Source organism: Lynx rufus, unplaced genomic scaffold (assembly GCF_022079265.1).
Source record: "Lynx rufus isolate CCGP_SWC_20201006 ecotype Redwood Valley unplaced genomic scaffold, mLynRuf1.p SCAF_19, whole genome shotgun sequence".
NCBI lineage: Eukaryota > Metazoa > Chordata > Mammalia > Carnivora > Felidae > Lynx > Lynx rufus.
In genome coordinates this window covers 29,343,242-29,359,353 of record NW_025814833.1, presented here as the reverse complement: position 1 = coordinate 29,359,353, position 16,112 = coordinate 29,343,242, and positions in this window count along the sequence as shown.

Genomic DNA, 16,112 nt, shown 5'->3' with positions numbered 1-16,112 from the left:
TCTTTTCCATGTAACATAACATATTCACAGGGGCTGAGGATCAAGGCATGGGCATCTTTGTGGGGAGCCATTGTTCTGCCTACCACATTGAGTACGTTCTCTAACTGTAATGGAACCAAATTAGCAGTCAGTAACAGAGGGGTGCCTGGGTGGCTTCGTCAGTTGAGCGTCTGACTCTTGGTTTCGACTCAGGTCATGATCTCACGGTTTGTGGGTTCAAGCCCCGCATCCGACTCCACGCTGGCAGTGCAGAGTCTGCTTGGGGTTCTCGACTCTCTTCCTCTCTCTCTGCCCCTCCCCTACTTGCACGTGTTCTCTCTCTCTCTGTCTCAAAATAAATAAACTTAAAAAAAATCAGCAACAGAAATGCAGCAGGGAAATCAATGAACATTTGGAAATAAAACTTTAGCCCTGTTATACAATCCGTGGATCAAAGAGACAGTCTCAAAGGAAATTTTTTTTTATTTTTTTTTCAACGTTTATTTATTTTTGGGACAGAGAGAGACAGAGCATGAACGGGGGAGGGGCAGAGAGAGAGGGAGACACAGAATCGGAAACAGGCTCTGGGCTCTGAGCCATCAGCCCAGAGCCCGACGCGGGGCTCGAACTCACGGACCGCGAGATCGTGACCTGGTTGAAGTCGGACGCTTAACCGACTGCGCCACCCAGGCGCCCCAAAGGAAATTTTTAAAATACATAGAATTAAATGAAAATGAAAATCCAACATGTCAAAATATGTGGGACTCATGTAAAGCGGTGCTGGAGGGGAAATGTTTTTTATATAGTAGCCTCATTGAGATACAATTTATCCTTTACAGTTCCGCGGTTTTGAGTATATTCAGGGTTGTGCAACCATCACCACTAATTTATTTTCATCACCCCAAAAAGAAACCCTGTAACTGTTTGCAGTTACTTCCCATTCCTTCTGTTCCTCCCTGCCCCTAGAAATAAATAATCTGCTTTCTGTTTCTATGGGTTTGCGTATTCTTGCATGTAAATGAAATCTTACGATATGTGGCTTTTTGTGACTGGGTTCTTTCACTTAACATGTTTTCAAAGTTCATCCCTGTTGTAGCATGTGTTAGTGCTTCGTTCCTTTTGATTTTAGAGAAAGAGAGAGTGAGTGGGGGAGAGGGGCACAAAGTGGGGGAGAGAGAGGGTCTCAAGCACTCAGTGTGGAGCCGGACGTGGGACTCCATCCCATAACCCCGGGATCATGACCTGAACTAAAATCAAGAGTTGGACCCTCAGCCAACTGAGCCACCCAGACGCCCCAGTGCTTCGTTCCTTTTATGAATCAAGTAATAATTATATTGTTTGGATATAACACATTTCGTTCATCCATTCAACAACTGGTGGACGTTTGAGTAGTTTGCGCCTTTTTTGGTTATCGTGAATAATGCGGCTGTGAATATTCCTGTGCCGCTTTTTGTGTGAACGTGTTTTCGGTTCTCCTGGGTATAGACACCCAGATCATACAGTATCTGATCATATAGTAACTAGTTTTGTACCATTTTGAGTTAATACAAAATTCTTTTCCACAGTGGCTACAACCACCCAAAATCCCACGACAGGGAACTTTTTAACACCAAATGCTGTTTACATTAGAAAAGAGGAAAGTTGGGGCGCCTGGGTGGCGCAGTCGGTTAAGCGTCCGACTTCAGCCAGGTCACGATCTCGCGGTCCGTGAGTTCGAGCCCCGCGTCGGGCTCTGTGCTGACGGCTCAGAGCCTGGAGCCTGTTTCCGATTCTGTGTCTCCCTCTCTCTCTGCCCCTCCCCCGTTCATGCTCTGTCTCTCTCTGTCCCAAAAATAAATAAACGTTGGAAAAAAAAAATTTAATAAAAAAAAAAAAAGGAAAGTTCCCAAATCCATAACCTAAGTTTCCTTCTTTAAGCAACCAGAAAACAGAAAGCAAAATGAAACCAAAGAAAGAAGAAGGAAGGAGCTAATAAAAATCTGAACAGAAATCACTGACACTGAAAAAGGGAAAACAGTAGAGAAATAAGTGATGTTAGGCGTGATTCTTCTAAAAAATCAATCACCTCGATAAACCTCTAACAAGTTTGACTGATCACAAGAGAAGACACAACTACCAATATCGGGAGCCAAACAGGGAAATCAGTACGGAATCTCCAGACCCTGAAAGGATACAAAAGGGAGTGTCAGGAACAACCGGCCGCTCCTACGTTTGAGAACTTAGAAGGTACGTGCTAATTGCTCCAACCCACAGGGTACCTGTGATGGTTCATTTTATGTGTCAACTGGACGGGGCTAAGGGATGCCCAGGTAAAGACACACTTGTGGGGGTGTCTGTGAGGCCCGCTGGAGCTGCTTGGCTCGTGCACGCAGAGGGCTGATAGTGCGCGTGAGTTCACATTCACCCTTGCACACCCCTCTTCCTCCCCACCTGCATCAGGCAAGGCAGAGTTGACACTCAGAGCTCCCCTCTTGGATCATGCCGAAGCGACAACCTTCCGCAAGATGCTGCCAGAAATTACCCACGGGTTTAGCTTCTTCCCCTTTCTTGTTCTGCTTCCCCCATTCTCGTATCAGGTTCTCCTGGGAGCACTTCTTTAAATTAATTGCATGTATGGGAATTCTCATCTCAGCATCTGCTGCTGGGAAACCCACCCTGGGACAAGGCGGGTCACGTATTCCCCCAGTTTTCAGGTTGAGGGACATCTACTGAGGTAACACTCCAGGCTTCTGTGCCCCTCACTTACTCCCCACGGGAGGAGGACCGACATGCTGAATTGTGAGTTGAGGACTAGAAATTTGGTGTATGTTGATAGATCAGATGTTCCGCGAACCCGTAGATAGCGGTGCCAGCTGAAGCCTTCTTTGTGGGCAGGTAAGGCAAGTCCGTACTTGGCACACGGGTCAGTCTCTGTCGGAAGGAACCACTGACCTTTCCAACGGGATGGGGTCAAATATAATCATCTTGGGACCAAGCCACTCGTTGCTATCCTCAAGGGATGGTGCCATTTTGGGGACTTAGTGTTGGTCTCTGTTGCTGGAAGGTCAGATATTTGGCCGCGGCCATGTGTAGATCAGCCCTGTAAGAGGAAGACGGTGCTGTTGGGCCCGTGCGTAGCCTCTATCTCTGCCGCTGTGGCCGATACCAAGCGGCCAGGTCATCATGTCTCCCTGGCCATTTAGTGCTTCTTCTGCTCTCTGGTGGGTGTTAACGTGAAAAGACAAAACCCGTCACATTGTGCCCATTCCCCTAAGTCCACCCGTATGCCTCTTCCTCAGACCTCCCTGACCCCAATCTTCCCATCTTTCCCTTTGAAGCCCCCGACCAACCAAGCTAACCATTCCCTGTGGCCATGAGCCAATACGTGTTGTAACCCCAGGACGCTTCTTCCGCACAAGGTGGATGACCAAGTATACCCCATACCAAGGATACCACCGAAAGCTCTGCTCGTGTCTTTCATAGAAATCCTCGAGTGTGGCCATGGGGAGGGGGGTGGGGTGCACATCTTCAGCCTGTGCCCAAACTGAGCCTACCCAACCATGAGCCAAGTTTGAGCTCTTTCCTTTTTACGTCAGACGGTCCATATGTCTATCTATAGGTGTGAGTCGAGGGAGAGGTACCAGCACAACAGTGGCAGGTGACATAGGTGTCTGGACCACCTGTTCCTGCAGCTTGCTTGTGTCCCCTGGGCCTGCTTGAGCCTCATCCTGCTACATGTATCACTTTATCTTCCAATGGATTGCTGTTGGGTCTGTCCAAACTGGGTAGATCTCACAGAACCCAGCTCGTGATGGGCAGTTCTGGGAACATGATGTCACTTGATGTCCCGAGGTCGGTGCTCAGATCTCTACCAGGGCCCTTGGCATGTCAGGAGCTCCTTTTCAAATGATACATAGTTCTCTGCTTCTGGATGGCCTGGCCTTGCTCCAGAACCCTGAGGATCTGCATTGCCCTGCTCCTTTTTGGGCTTGCCAGTATCTATCTATCTATCTATCTATCTATCTATCTATCTATCTATTTATTTATTTATTTATTTTTATTTATTTTTAAGTATTTTAAATGTTTTATTTATTTTTGAGACAGAGAGAGACCGAGCGTGAGCAGGGGAGGGGCAGAGAGAGAGAGGGAGACACAGAATCCGAAGCGGGCTCCAGGCTCCGAGCTGTCCGCCCAGAGCCCGACACGGGGCTTGAACTCACGAACCGCGAGATCATGACCTGAGCTGAAGTGTGACGCTTAGCCGACTCAGCCACCCAGGTGCCCCTGTCAGCATTTTTTTAAGCCACAGATACCTTTTGGGGCACCGGGCTGGCTCAGTCGGAAGAGCATGCAACTCTTGAGTTCAAGCCCCACGTTGGGTGTAGAGATTACTGAAAAAAATAAATACATAAACGTAACCCCCACCCCCCAGATACCTCAAGTATTATGGAACTTTCTGGATCATATGACCAAAGTGGCAGGTTTGCATTTAGTACAGCTTGAACTTGCTACAGAGCCCTTTCTTGCTCTGGGCCTCGTTCCAAACAAGTTGCCTTCTACGCCGCTCACTAAATGGACCGGTGCAGTGTTCCCAAGCATTGGAACGTGCTGCTTCCAGACATGAAGAGGTCCACTTTTATATTCTTTCTTAGAGGTAGGAGATTCAAAGTTCAAAATCACTTTGGAGCAAATGCCTCAGCCTTCCCCAGACCCTAGATCTCTAAAAACTTCACTCATGTGGCTTATCCCTGCCTGAATCTTTGTAGGGTTTATCTCTGACTCTCTAGAGTGCATATGTCTTAGAGCATCCAGGGTACTTTTGCTTTTTTACTCATCAGATCGAATTAACATGATACCATCAATCTGAGGGATCATTATGGTGTTCTATGAAATATCCAGATGGCTTAGGTACCTTTGTGCTTTATTATGAGAGAGAACAGGAGAAATTACATAGCCCTAGGGTAAGATTGTGAATATGTATTGGTGTCTGTTCATGCAATTGGAAACTGTTTTTGATTTTTCTTCCTGGTGGGTATGAAAGAGTATATTTTCCCAAATCTGTAGCCACCTGCCACTTGCCAGAGGCTGTGTTAATCTGCTCTAGTAAAGATACCACATCCAGCTCAGTAAATGTAATTGGGAGTATTATTTTTTTTTTTTTTGAGAGAGAGAGAGAGAGAGAGAGGAAGAGGGAGAGAGAGAATCCTAAGCAGGCTCCACACCCAGCCCAGCACTGAGCCCTACACGGGGCTTGATCTCACGACCCTGAGGTCATGACCTGAGCCGAAATCAAGAGTTGGACACTCAACCACCTGAGCCCGCCAGGCGCTCCGTTACTGGGACTGTTATTGGGCAGATGCCAGACTGATAAAATGGGGATGTGATGGGGACCGTGACTCTTGCATCATTGTATGTTTTGAGGGTGACACTAATTTTTGCCATTCCTGCCACCCCTGCCCAGGGATGTGATACTGGTTTTTATTTACTCTCTTGGTCATTGGGGGACTTTTTGTGAGGGGAAAGGTTTCGGGGGCTTCCACAGGACCTTTCCTATTATGATAGCTCTTACTCTGTAGATCAATGAGCTGATATATAAGGATTCTGGTAACTGCTAATATATTCATCCATTATTCATCTGGGAGCCACGTAAATGACTACTAGACCTACTGTGAGACCTGAGCCAATACTCCTTATCCTCCTTATTATTACCTGACCACTGTAAACCCTCTCTCTACCCACTTTGGGCTCAGTATCAGTGTCTCCTTCACTTCCTGGTTCCAGGAGACCTCAAAAGTTCTGTGTATATTCCCCTTTCCCTGGCTATCTGAGTAAACGGTCACAGATGCTTTTGGAGAAGGACGGGGGAAATCGCTACCGATGTATTTGTCATGTCGTACCGTGCTTCCTCATGGGAACCTGGCCTCTCCTTTACTTTATGGGTTCTGGGGTCTGCAAACTGGCTTAGTTCCGGAATGGGGGTGTGACTTCCCATTGGGGCAGTTGACTTCTGTTTTAGTCTGTTTGGGCGTCTGGAACAAAACACGAGAGACCGGGTGGCTTATAAACTAAACATTTATTTCTCATGGTTCTGGAGGCTGGGCAATCCAAGATCAAGGTGATGGCAGATTCATTGTCTGTTGTGAATCTGCTTCCTGGTTCACAGGCAGCCATCTTTTCACTCTAACTTCATATGACAGAAGGGGCGAAGGAGCTCTCTGGGCTTCTTTTATAAGGCCCCCCGCTCCAAATACCCTCACACTGGGGATTAGGTTTCAACATACGGATTTTGAGGGGGACACAAACATTCAACTATAGCCACCTCAGATATCTGCTTATCTAATTTTTATTAAATAAATACATTTATATATATTTATACATGTATAAAGCAATACCCTTGTTGGCTGTTCTTATATCTTGCCCCTAGGACACAATGTTTTATGAGTCATCTCATTAGATACCTGTGGGTCAGGCCTACAGTCCTGGCTCACATCCCTCCCTCCCTCCCTTCCTTCCTTCCTTCTTCCCTGACTCCCTCCCTTCCTTCCTTCCTCCCTCCCTTCTTCCCTCCCTCCCTCCCTCCCTCCCTTCCTCCCTCCCTTCTTCCCTCCCTCCCTCCCTCCCTTCTTTCTTTCCTTCCTCCTTCCCTTCCTTCCTCTTTCTGTTCCAGTAGCAGGTGGATCTGAAATCTTGTTTGCTTTTGCTTATGGGGGAGTCTGGGATTTATGACAAAGAATTCCTCAAGGGTTTTGAGACTCCCTACTGTTTTTTCTCATCATTGACAGGAAAACTTAGAGAAATTTGTGCCACTAGGAGGGATCAACGATTTTCAAAATGTAGATGGTTTGCTGGCAGCCTTAGAAGCCAAAGAACAATGGAAAACTGGTTGATGCATTGGCTTGGTTCTCCTTCTTTGCTTTACAAGGGCATAAGGCCTCACTAGACAAGTCTCAGTATTGCTTATCTGAGGTGGAATATTTAAGGCGTCTGTTGTCAGCCGTAAGCCACAGAGTGTGACAGTCTAGGAGGCCACCCATTTTGCAGCTCAAACAGCCTCCTAAGAGAAAAAAAACTTAGACAATTTTGAGACCAGCACAATACCGTAGACAGTGGATTCCAGGCTTGGCAGAGTGTGTAAAACCTCGGATGAAACAATTGCATGATAATCCACCAGACCTTCTCGTGTGGTGCCTAGAATCTGAAGAGACTTCTGGACAACTGAAGCTGCCAGCTCTCTCCCAGCTTTGAGGCGTCCAAATTTTGAAAACTCTGACCTGATTTATATGATGTTCTTGTTCCAAATGCAGATGTAATAATATTTACCAATGGGTAAGGTGCTGTGGCTAAAAGCGGCCCGTTTAAGGCCTCCTCTGCTGCGATGACCTAACATACGGCCCCGGAAACTCATGTTTGGTCTGGAATTAAACCTGCACAAGGCCGACAAGCTAATCCCAGTTAGTTACACTACAGCTGCCATTTTTAATTCTGGACTTAGAATCGACCTATGAAATCTACTGATACCAGATCTGTCTTTGGTGTTGGTCGTGCCACAGCGCGACTGAAAAAAAAATAGAGCATTTTTACTTTGTTGAGCAAAAGCATATCTCACGGAAAACAATATCTCATGGATAACTTCCTACAGTAAGAAACTTGTGTTGACTAAAAAAAAAAATGGGCAAAATAAATCATGTACTTCACCAAGGGAAAGGGGCAAACGGATTGAGAAAGAAGCTGAATTTGACTGGGCTATGGGAATTACCTGACAACACTTCTTTTAAAAATAATTTTGTTAAGGGACGCCTGGGTGGCTCGGTCAGTTGAGCGTCCGACGTCGGCTCAGGTCATGATCTCACGGCTCGTGAGTTCGAGCCCCACATCGGGCTCTGTGCTGACAGCTCGGGGCCCGGAGCCTGCTTCGGATTCTGGGTCTCCCTCTCTGCCTGCCCCTAACCCACTCGCATTCCGTCTCTGTCTCTCTCAAAAATAAATACATATTAAAAAGAAAAAGTAAAATAATTTTGTTAAATTTAATGTTTATTTATTTTGAGAGAGAGAGAGAGAGAGAGAGAAAGAGATTGCAAGCAGGTGAGGGGCACAGAGAGCGGGAGACACAGAATCTGAAGCAGGCTCCAGGCTCCAAGCTGTCAGCACAGAGCCCGACGTGGGGCTCAAACTCAAGAGCTGTGAGATCATGACCTGAATCGAAACCAAGAGTCAGACACTTAACCGACTGAGCCACCCAGGCAGCCCTATCAGCAGAATTCTTTCCAGGCCACTCCCAAGCTAAGCCCAGAAAGATCTCCCTAACCAGATTTTACCAGGAGCCTGGTGGCAGTTGGATTTCATGGAACTAATACTTGCAGAAGGTAAGAGATTTTGTCTCATTATGGTATGTATGGCCTTTAGGTGGCCTGAATTTTTTCCCACTTGAAAAGCTGATGTTGCAGACAGTGGCAAAGGCTCTTTTAATGCACGTAACTCCCACTTTGGGGATCCTGCAGCGTATTGAGTGGGACAGAGGATGTCATTTTATTTCTCTTGTTGTCCAGGAATTATGTTTGCTGACGTTTGCAGGTTCCTGTAAGCCTCAGTCCTCTGGATATGCAGATCAAATGCATCAAACTCCTTGGCCAAGCTTCAGCAATCTACCAGGTTAAAATGACCTAGAGCCTTATTAAAAATTAAAGTGGCCCCTGGAAGCAAGCAGGGGCTCTCCCTTTGAACTTAGTTTTTTGGCGGGTGTGTGCATTGTCTTTTTCTTTTTTTTTAATTTAATTTAATTTTTAAGTTTATTTATTTGTTTTGAGAGAGAGGGAGACAGAGACAGAGAGGGAATCCCAAGCAGGCTCCGCACTGTCAGCACAGAGCCCGACATGGAGCTCTCGCTTCGAACCATGGGATCGTGACCTGAGACGAAATCAAGAGTCAGATGCCGAAGCCACTCAGGCGCCCCTAAGGTTTTATTTTTAAGTAATCTGTACACCCAGCGTGGGGCCTGAACCCTCGACCCCGAGCTCAAGAGTTGCACGCTCCTCTGACTGAGCCAGCCAGGCACCCCTGAAAGGGACACTTTCAAATGCTGCTGATCACCCATATAACATTTACTGGGGCGCCTGGGTGGCTCAGTTGGTTAAGCGTCTGACTTCGGCTCAGGTCATGATCTCACGGTCTGTGGGTTCGAGCCCCGCATCGGGTTCTGTGCTCACAGCTCAGAGCCTGGAGCCTGCTTCGGATTCTGTGAATCTGTCTCTCTCTCTCTCAAAAAATAAACAAACATTTAAAAAATTTTTTTAAAAATCACATTTACTAAGAAGACGAGCGTTGTTACACTGCCTTTTCCTTCTGCGCTCTTGGTATGGACACGATCTGGGTTTATAAATCCAGCAATCTGATTATTGGCACAGTACAAGCGGGGCCGTCTTTCTTAGTAATTCTTGATCATAGCAAAGTAGACGTGGCTGGTATGCGTCTACATACATACTCAAGCTCTAAATCTAACACAGGAATGTTTCGTTAACTGGTTTGATTGGAAGGTCGATGCAGAAAAGGCAAACATTGAATTAACAGACCAACAGAAAGCTGGCATCTACAGATACAAAGTGCAGAAGTCAGATCTGGTATCCCTAGATAATGCCCGAGGGTGCAATTGCTGGGTTGTATGGCAATAACCTGTTTAGTTCATTGAAAAACTGCAAACTACTTTCTGGAGCGGTTATAAACACTTTTACCTTCCCGCTGGCAACGTATGAGTTAGGATCTAGTTCCTCTGCATCCTCGGCAGCATTTGGTGTTGTCAATGTTTTTTATTCTAGCTCTTCTGATATGTGTGCAGTGATCTCTGACTGTGGTTTTAATTTTCATTGCCCAATGATACTGATCATCTTTCCGTGCGTTTATTTATCATCTATGTATTCTATTTCATGAAGTATCTGTGTGTGTCGTTTGCCCATTTTCTATTGGATTCTTTTTAACTGTTGAGTGTTGAGAGAGATTGGTTTTTTTTATTTTTAAATATATATATATATATATTTTTGAGGCAGACAGCGAGCAGGGGAGGGGCAGAGAGAGAGGGAGAGAGAGAGAATCGCGAGCAGGCTCTGGGCTGCCAGTGCAGAGACAGCGCGGAGCCTGACTTGGGGCTCGAACCCATGAACTGTGAGATCATGACGTGAGCCGAAATTTAAAACATATATACCAAAAGGTCAATATTCTGACTATCTAAAGAGCCCTCGTAACAACAATGAACTGTATTGGGTCTCATTTGTCGCATGCTGTAGAAGAATAATTAAAAGTAGACTTCGGGCACCGGGTGGCTCAGTCTGTTGAGCATCCGTCCTCAGCTCAGATCACGATCTCGCGGTTCGTGAGTTCGAGCCCCACGTCGGGGTCTGTGCTGAGCACAGACCCGGCTTTGGATCTTCTGTTCCCCTCCTTCTGTCCCTCCCCCACTTGCGCTCTCTCAAAAATAAGTACATATTGCAAGAAAAGTAGACTAAGCCAATGTCTGCTTCTACCCATAAAAGATTATGTGGTATGGACTTTTTCCCCTAACATAAACAACTAGTAAACTGGACAAAGTATACGAATGAGCTCTTTCCAAATACTGAGACAACAAGCAGTGCAGAACGTTGGTCCCCAAGAGAAGGGAAACAAAGGATGAAGACCCCGAGGGTCACTCAGATTGTTTTGCCTCAAAACGAATTCAGTACTACGACCCCAAAGAAGGGCAGATTGATTGGATGCTGCTTTGGGGAAAAAAAAATCTCTAAAAGACATTTTTAGGGACACGTGGAGAAATCTTAATATGGACTGAAAATTAGAAGGCATTCGTGAACTACTGTTAATTTTCTTAGTTGTGATAATAGACTTTTGGTTACATTGAAAATGCCCTTAATTTTAGGAGAGGCGTGCTGAAGTGATATGATGCCTTCAGTGTATTTGCACATAGTTTATTTTTAAAAATATAGCCACTGCACCTATGGAGGCAAGTGAAATATGGCAGAATGTTACTAATTATTAAATTTGGATGCTGGGTACAAAGGAGGTCATCATACTATTCTTTCAATTTTTCAGTATGTTATAAATTTTTCCTAGTAAATGGTGTGTGTGTGTGTGTGTGTGTGTGTGTGTGTGTGTACCGTTTTAATTTCCCCTTCTTTCTTCCTGGTGGCTGAAATGCAGACATGGTTGGAGTTCAAGCAGCCTATTTTTTTTTTTTTAACTCACAATTGCCTTTAAAAAAATAATAGCTTTGGGGCACCTGGGCGGCTCAGTTGGTTAAGCGTCCGATTTTTGGTTTCGGCTCAGGTCATGATCTCATGGTTTGTTAGACTGAGCCCTGAGTTGCTGTGAGCATGGAGGCTGCTTGGGATTCTCTCTCTCTCCCTCTCTCTCTCTGCCCCTCCCCTGCTCGCTCGTGTGTGTTCTCTCTCTCTTTCAAAATAAATAAGTAAACTTAAAAAAATAAAAAAATAATGCTTTGGGGCCGCCTGGGTGGCTCAGTCGGTTGAGCATCTCCCTCTTGATTTTGGCTCAGGTCATGATCTCACCGTTCGTGAGTTCGAGCCCCACATCAGGCTCCACGCTGACAGCTTGGGATTCTCTCTCTCTCTCTCTCTGCACCTCCCCTGCTCGTGCTCTTTCTCTCTCTCAAAATGAATAAATAAACATTAAAAAATTTTAAAAAATAACAGCTTTATTGAGACATAATTCAGAGAGTATATAACTCACTTATTCTAAGCATACAGTTTAATGGCTTCCAGCATATTCAGAGTTGTGCAACCATCACCAAATCAAGTTTACAACATTAACATTTTCCTCACCTCTTCCCCAAAGAAACCCTCATATCCCTTAGCAGTCACTCCCAATTTCCCCTCCACCCCCCAACCCCAGTCCCGGGCAACTGCTGTCCTACTTTCTGTCCATTCGGACTTGCCTCTACTGACCATTCCGTATAAGTGGAATCACACAATGTGTGACCTTTTGTGTCTGGCTCCTGGCAGTTAGTACAGTGTTTTCAAGGCTTATTCATTCATTGTCATGAGTAATATTTGATTGCAACGTTACTTATCCATTCATCAAGTGATGGATATTTGGATTGTTTAAACTTTTTGCTTATTACGAATAATACTGCTGTGATTATTTGTGTACAAGTTCGTAGGCGCACACACGTTTTTATTTTTCTCAGAGAGGAGTTGCTGGGTCATATTGTGACTGTGTGTGTGTGTCAACGTTGTGAGGCACTGCAAAACTGTTTACCACAGCAGCTCAGCTATTTGACATTCCCACCGACAGTGTATGAGGGCTCTAATTTCTCCACATCCTTACCAACACGAGTTATTGTCTGTCGATTCAGGTTTTTAAATTTTATTGTTCAGTTTTTTGAGTTTATTTATTCATTTCGAGAAAAAGAGAGAGAGCACAAGCAAGGGACGGGCAGAGAGAGGGGGAGAGAGAGAACCCCAAGCAGGCTCCACACTGTCAGCACGGAGCCCGACGTGGGGCTTGATCTCATGAACCACGGGGTCATGACCTGAGCTGAAATCAAGAGTTGGACACTTAACCAACTGAGCCACTCAGGCACGCCTATCGTTTCAGGTTTTTTGTTTGTTTTTTTTAATTAAAAAAAAATTTTTTTTTAAACTTCACATGTTTGGGGTTCCTTTTAAAACATTGTTTACGGTTGTTCATTTATTACTGAGAGAGAGGGAGCATGAGTGGGGGAGGGGCAGAGAGAGAGGGACAGAGAGAATCAGAAGCAGGTTCCGTGCACTGCCAGCGTGGAGCCGACGCGGGGCTGGATCCCATGAACCTCGAGATCGTGACCTGAGCTGAAATCAAGAGTCTGCAGCTTAACTGAGCCACTCAGGTGCCCCCCCAGTTTTTCTTTTTAGTAATCTTTACACCCAGCGTGGGGCTCGAACTTATGACCCCGAGATCAAGAGTCGCGTGCTCTTCTGACTGAGCCAGCCAGGTGCCCCACGATCTGTCTTTTTGATTATGGCTATCCTAATGGGTATGAAGTTCAGTGTCATTGGGGGGTTTTAAAAATTAATTAATTAATTTATTTATGTATTTATTTTTGAGAGAGAGAGGTCATGAGTGAGCGAGGGACAGAGAGAGGGAGTGAGAGAGAATCCTACCCAGGCACCAAGCTGTCAGCGAGGAGCCTGAAGCGGGGCTTGAGCTCACCCGAGGTGGGGCTGGAACTCAGGAACCGTGAGATCATGACCCGAGCCGAAACCAAGAGTCCGATGCTGAACCGACTGAGCCACCCAGGTGCCCCTCACTGCAGTTTTGATTTGCATTTCGCTGAATGCTAATGATTTTGAGCATCTTTTCTTGAGCTTATTAGCTGTTCGTGTATCTCTTTTGGAGAAACGTTTATTCAGATAATTTGCCTATTTTTAGTTATTTGTCTTTTTATTATTGAGTTATCAGCGTTCTTTATATATTCTGCATACAAGTCCCTAATGAGATATATGATTGCAAACGTTTTCTCTCATTCTGGAGTTGTCTTTTCACTTTCTTGATGGTGTCCTTTGAAGCGCGACATTTTCAATTTTGATGAAGACCAACTTATCTTTTCTTTTGTTGCTTGTGGCCTTGGTCTGATATCTAAGAAATCATTGCCTAGTCCACGTTCACATAAACAGTCGTTTTGAACGATGAGGTGGGAAGTCAAGGACGGTGAGGTAGTGAGAGAGCAGAGTCTTGGGTCTCTCGTGACTATGAAGCTGCATGCTGGCCTTGGGCTGCCCAATTCTGGATTTATTTCACCCGAGACTGAGGTAAAGTACCTTATTTTTAAAAATCAAGAACTTCTGTTTCCTAAAATACACCACATGTTACGCCACGAAGAAAGACAAGAGTACAGGAAGATATACACGGGGGCGCCTGGGTGGCTCAGTCAGTTGAGCGTCCGACTTCAGCTCAGGTCATGATCTCACGGTTCGTGGGTTCGAACCCCATGTCAGGCTCTGCGCTGATAGAACGGGGCCTCCTTGGGATTCTGTCTCCCTCTCTCTCTCTGCCCCTTCCCCACTATCTCTCTTTCTCTCTCAAAATAAATAAATAAACTTCAAAAAAAGAAGATGGGCCGCCTGGGCGGCTCAGTCAGTTAAGCATCCAATTCGGCTCAGGTCATGATCTCCCGGTTTGTGAGTATGAGCCCCACATCGGGGTCTCTGCTGTCAGCACGGAGCCTGCTTCCGATTCTCTGTCCCCCTCTCTGTCTGCCCCTCCCCCACTCATTCTCCCTCTCTCTCCCTCTCTCTCTCAAAAATAAATAAATAAACTTAAAAAAGAAGAAGCTATGTACAAACACATATAACTAGCATTGGTTTAGTATCCATTATGTATAACAAACTTTTACAAGGCAGTAATAACAGACAACCCAGTAGAAAAGTGGATAATGGCAATGAGCAAGTATTTGACAGAAGAGGAAATATTATCAATCAACATATGATAAAATGCTTTAACCTTATTAGTAATCATAGAAAAGTAAATTTCACAGCCACGAACATAAAAAAATGTCGGAAATATCAAGTATTAGCTGTAATGTGGAGCAATGGGAAATCAGACCCTGATTATTGAAATGGTATAATCATTTTGGAAAATAGTGCTTTGAAGATCCCTACAAGGTTAGGGGCTAGTTGTAGTGGGAGAAACCAAACAAGCAGCTGGAAAGACGGTAGGTTGTGGTTAGAGACAGGTGATGTTTGAATTCACGATTTAGGAAGGGGAGAAATCTGTGATGACAAAGTACAAGCGGTTGGCTAACACGGAAGAGTGTTCATTGAAGATGAAGAGGCGTGTCAGTCTGGGTCCAATCAGGACAGAGAAACCACAGCAAGATTTGAATAGGACTGTGAACAGTAATAGGGGATTGGAGTAATGAGGGATTGGCTAGTAAGAAGTAAAGGGAACTCTAAAAAAATATGCAGCTGAAATCCAGGCCTTGTTATAGAAGCTGCCATGGGGCTGAGTCGATGGAACTTGCTGGACATCTGCCCTCTAGAACTTGCTGAGAATGTGCCCTTTACGGTGCTTGTTTCCTATTCATGGGGGAGGTGTCTCACCAAAGGCACCTTGCTTTAGAAACCGCCCCCCCCCAAATTGGCTGCCAGGAGAACCTGCTCCCCACTGTGCACTGGAGGGAGCCAGTGTCATAGAAGGGGAGCACTCAGATGCAGAAGGGGAGCACTCAGAAAGCTGGAAACCCGGCAAGAGCCTGTGGAGCGAGCACACAGGAAACAGGAAGTAAAACCCCTTCTTCTGCAATGTCTATCACCGGCTACCGCTACCGATAAAACTTCCTCTCGTGCCAGCTGGCAAAGTAAAAATGATGTAAAGGCACAGGTCCGTTTTCACAGAAGGGCTGGAGGTAACCCATCAATCGCAAGTAGGGAAAGTCAAGGAACCGGGTGGTCGTGACCCAGGTGTTGGCGGAAATTGGGGTAGAGTGGAAGGTTATAAACCCACTTGTGTCTCCAAGTGTGACCTTGATGTACCTGTGTCAGAATCAAGTGGGGCGTTTAGTAATTTAGATTCCGGTGCCTTAGGGCGGATCTTCTGAAGCAGGGTACTGGGGACTACGGCTCCCAACTCTGTTTTTGAAGTGCCCAGGTAGATCCAAAAATTTAAACATCAATTATGAATGTTTCAAACATGTAAAAGTAAACAGTATAACTAGTACCCAGCAGATGTTAACACTGACCTTACTTCCTGCAGATCTTTTTTTTATTAAAAAAAAATTTTTTTTTAACGTTTATTCATTTTTGAGAGAGCACAAGTCGGGGAGAGGCAGAGAGAGAGAGGGAGACACAGAATCTGAAGCAGGCTCCGGGCTCTGAGATGTCAGCACAGAGCCTGATGCGGGGCTTGAACTCACGGACCTTGAGATCATGACCCGAGCCGATACCAAGGGTCAGACACTTAACCGACTGAGCCACCCAGGCACCCCGTCACTTAAAACTTTTGATGGGGGGCACCTGGGTGGCTCAGTCGGTGAAGCGTCAGACTTCGGCTCGGGTCATGATCTCGCGGTCCGTGGGTTCAAGCCCCGCGTCGGGCTCTGTGCTGACAACTCGGAGCCTGGAACCCATTTCGGATTCTGTGTCTCCCTCTTTCTCTCTCCTCCCCCACTCATGCTCTGT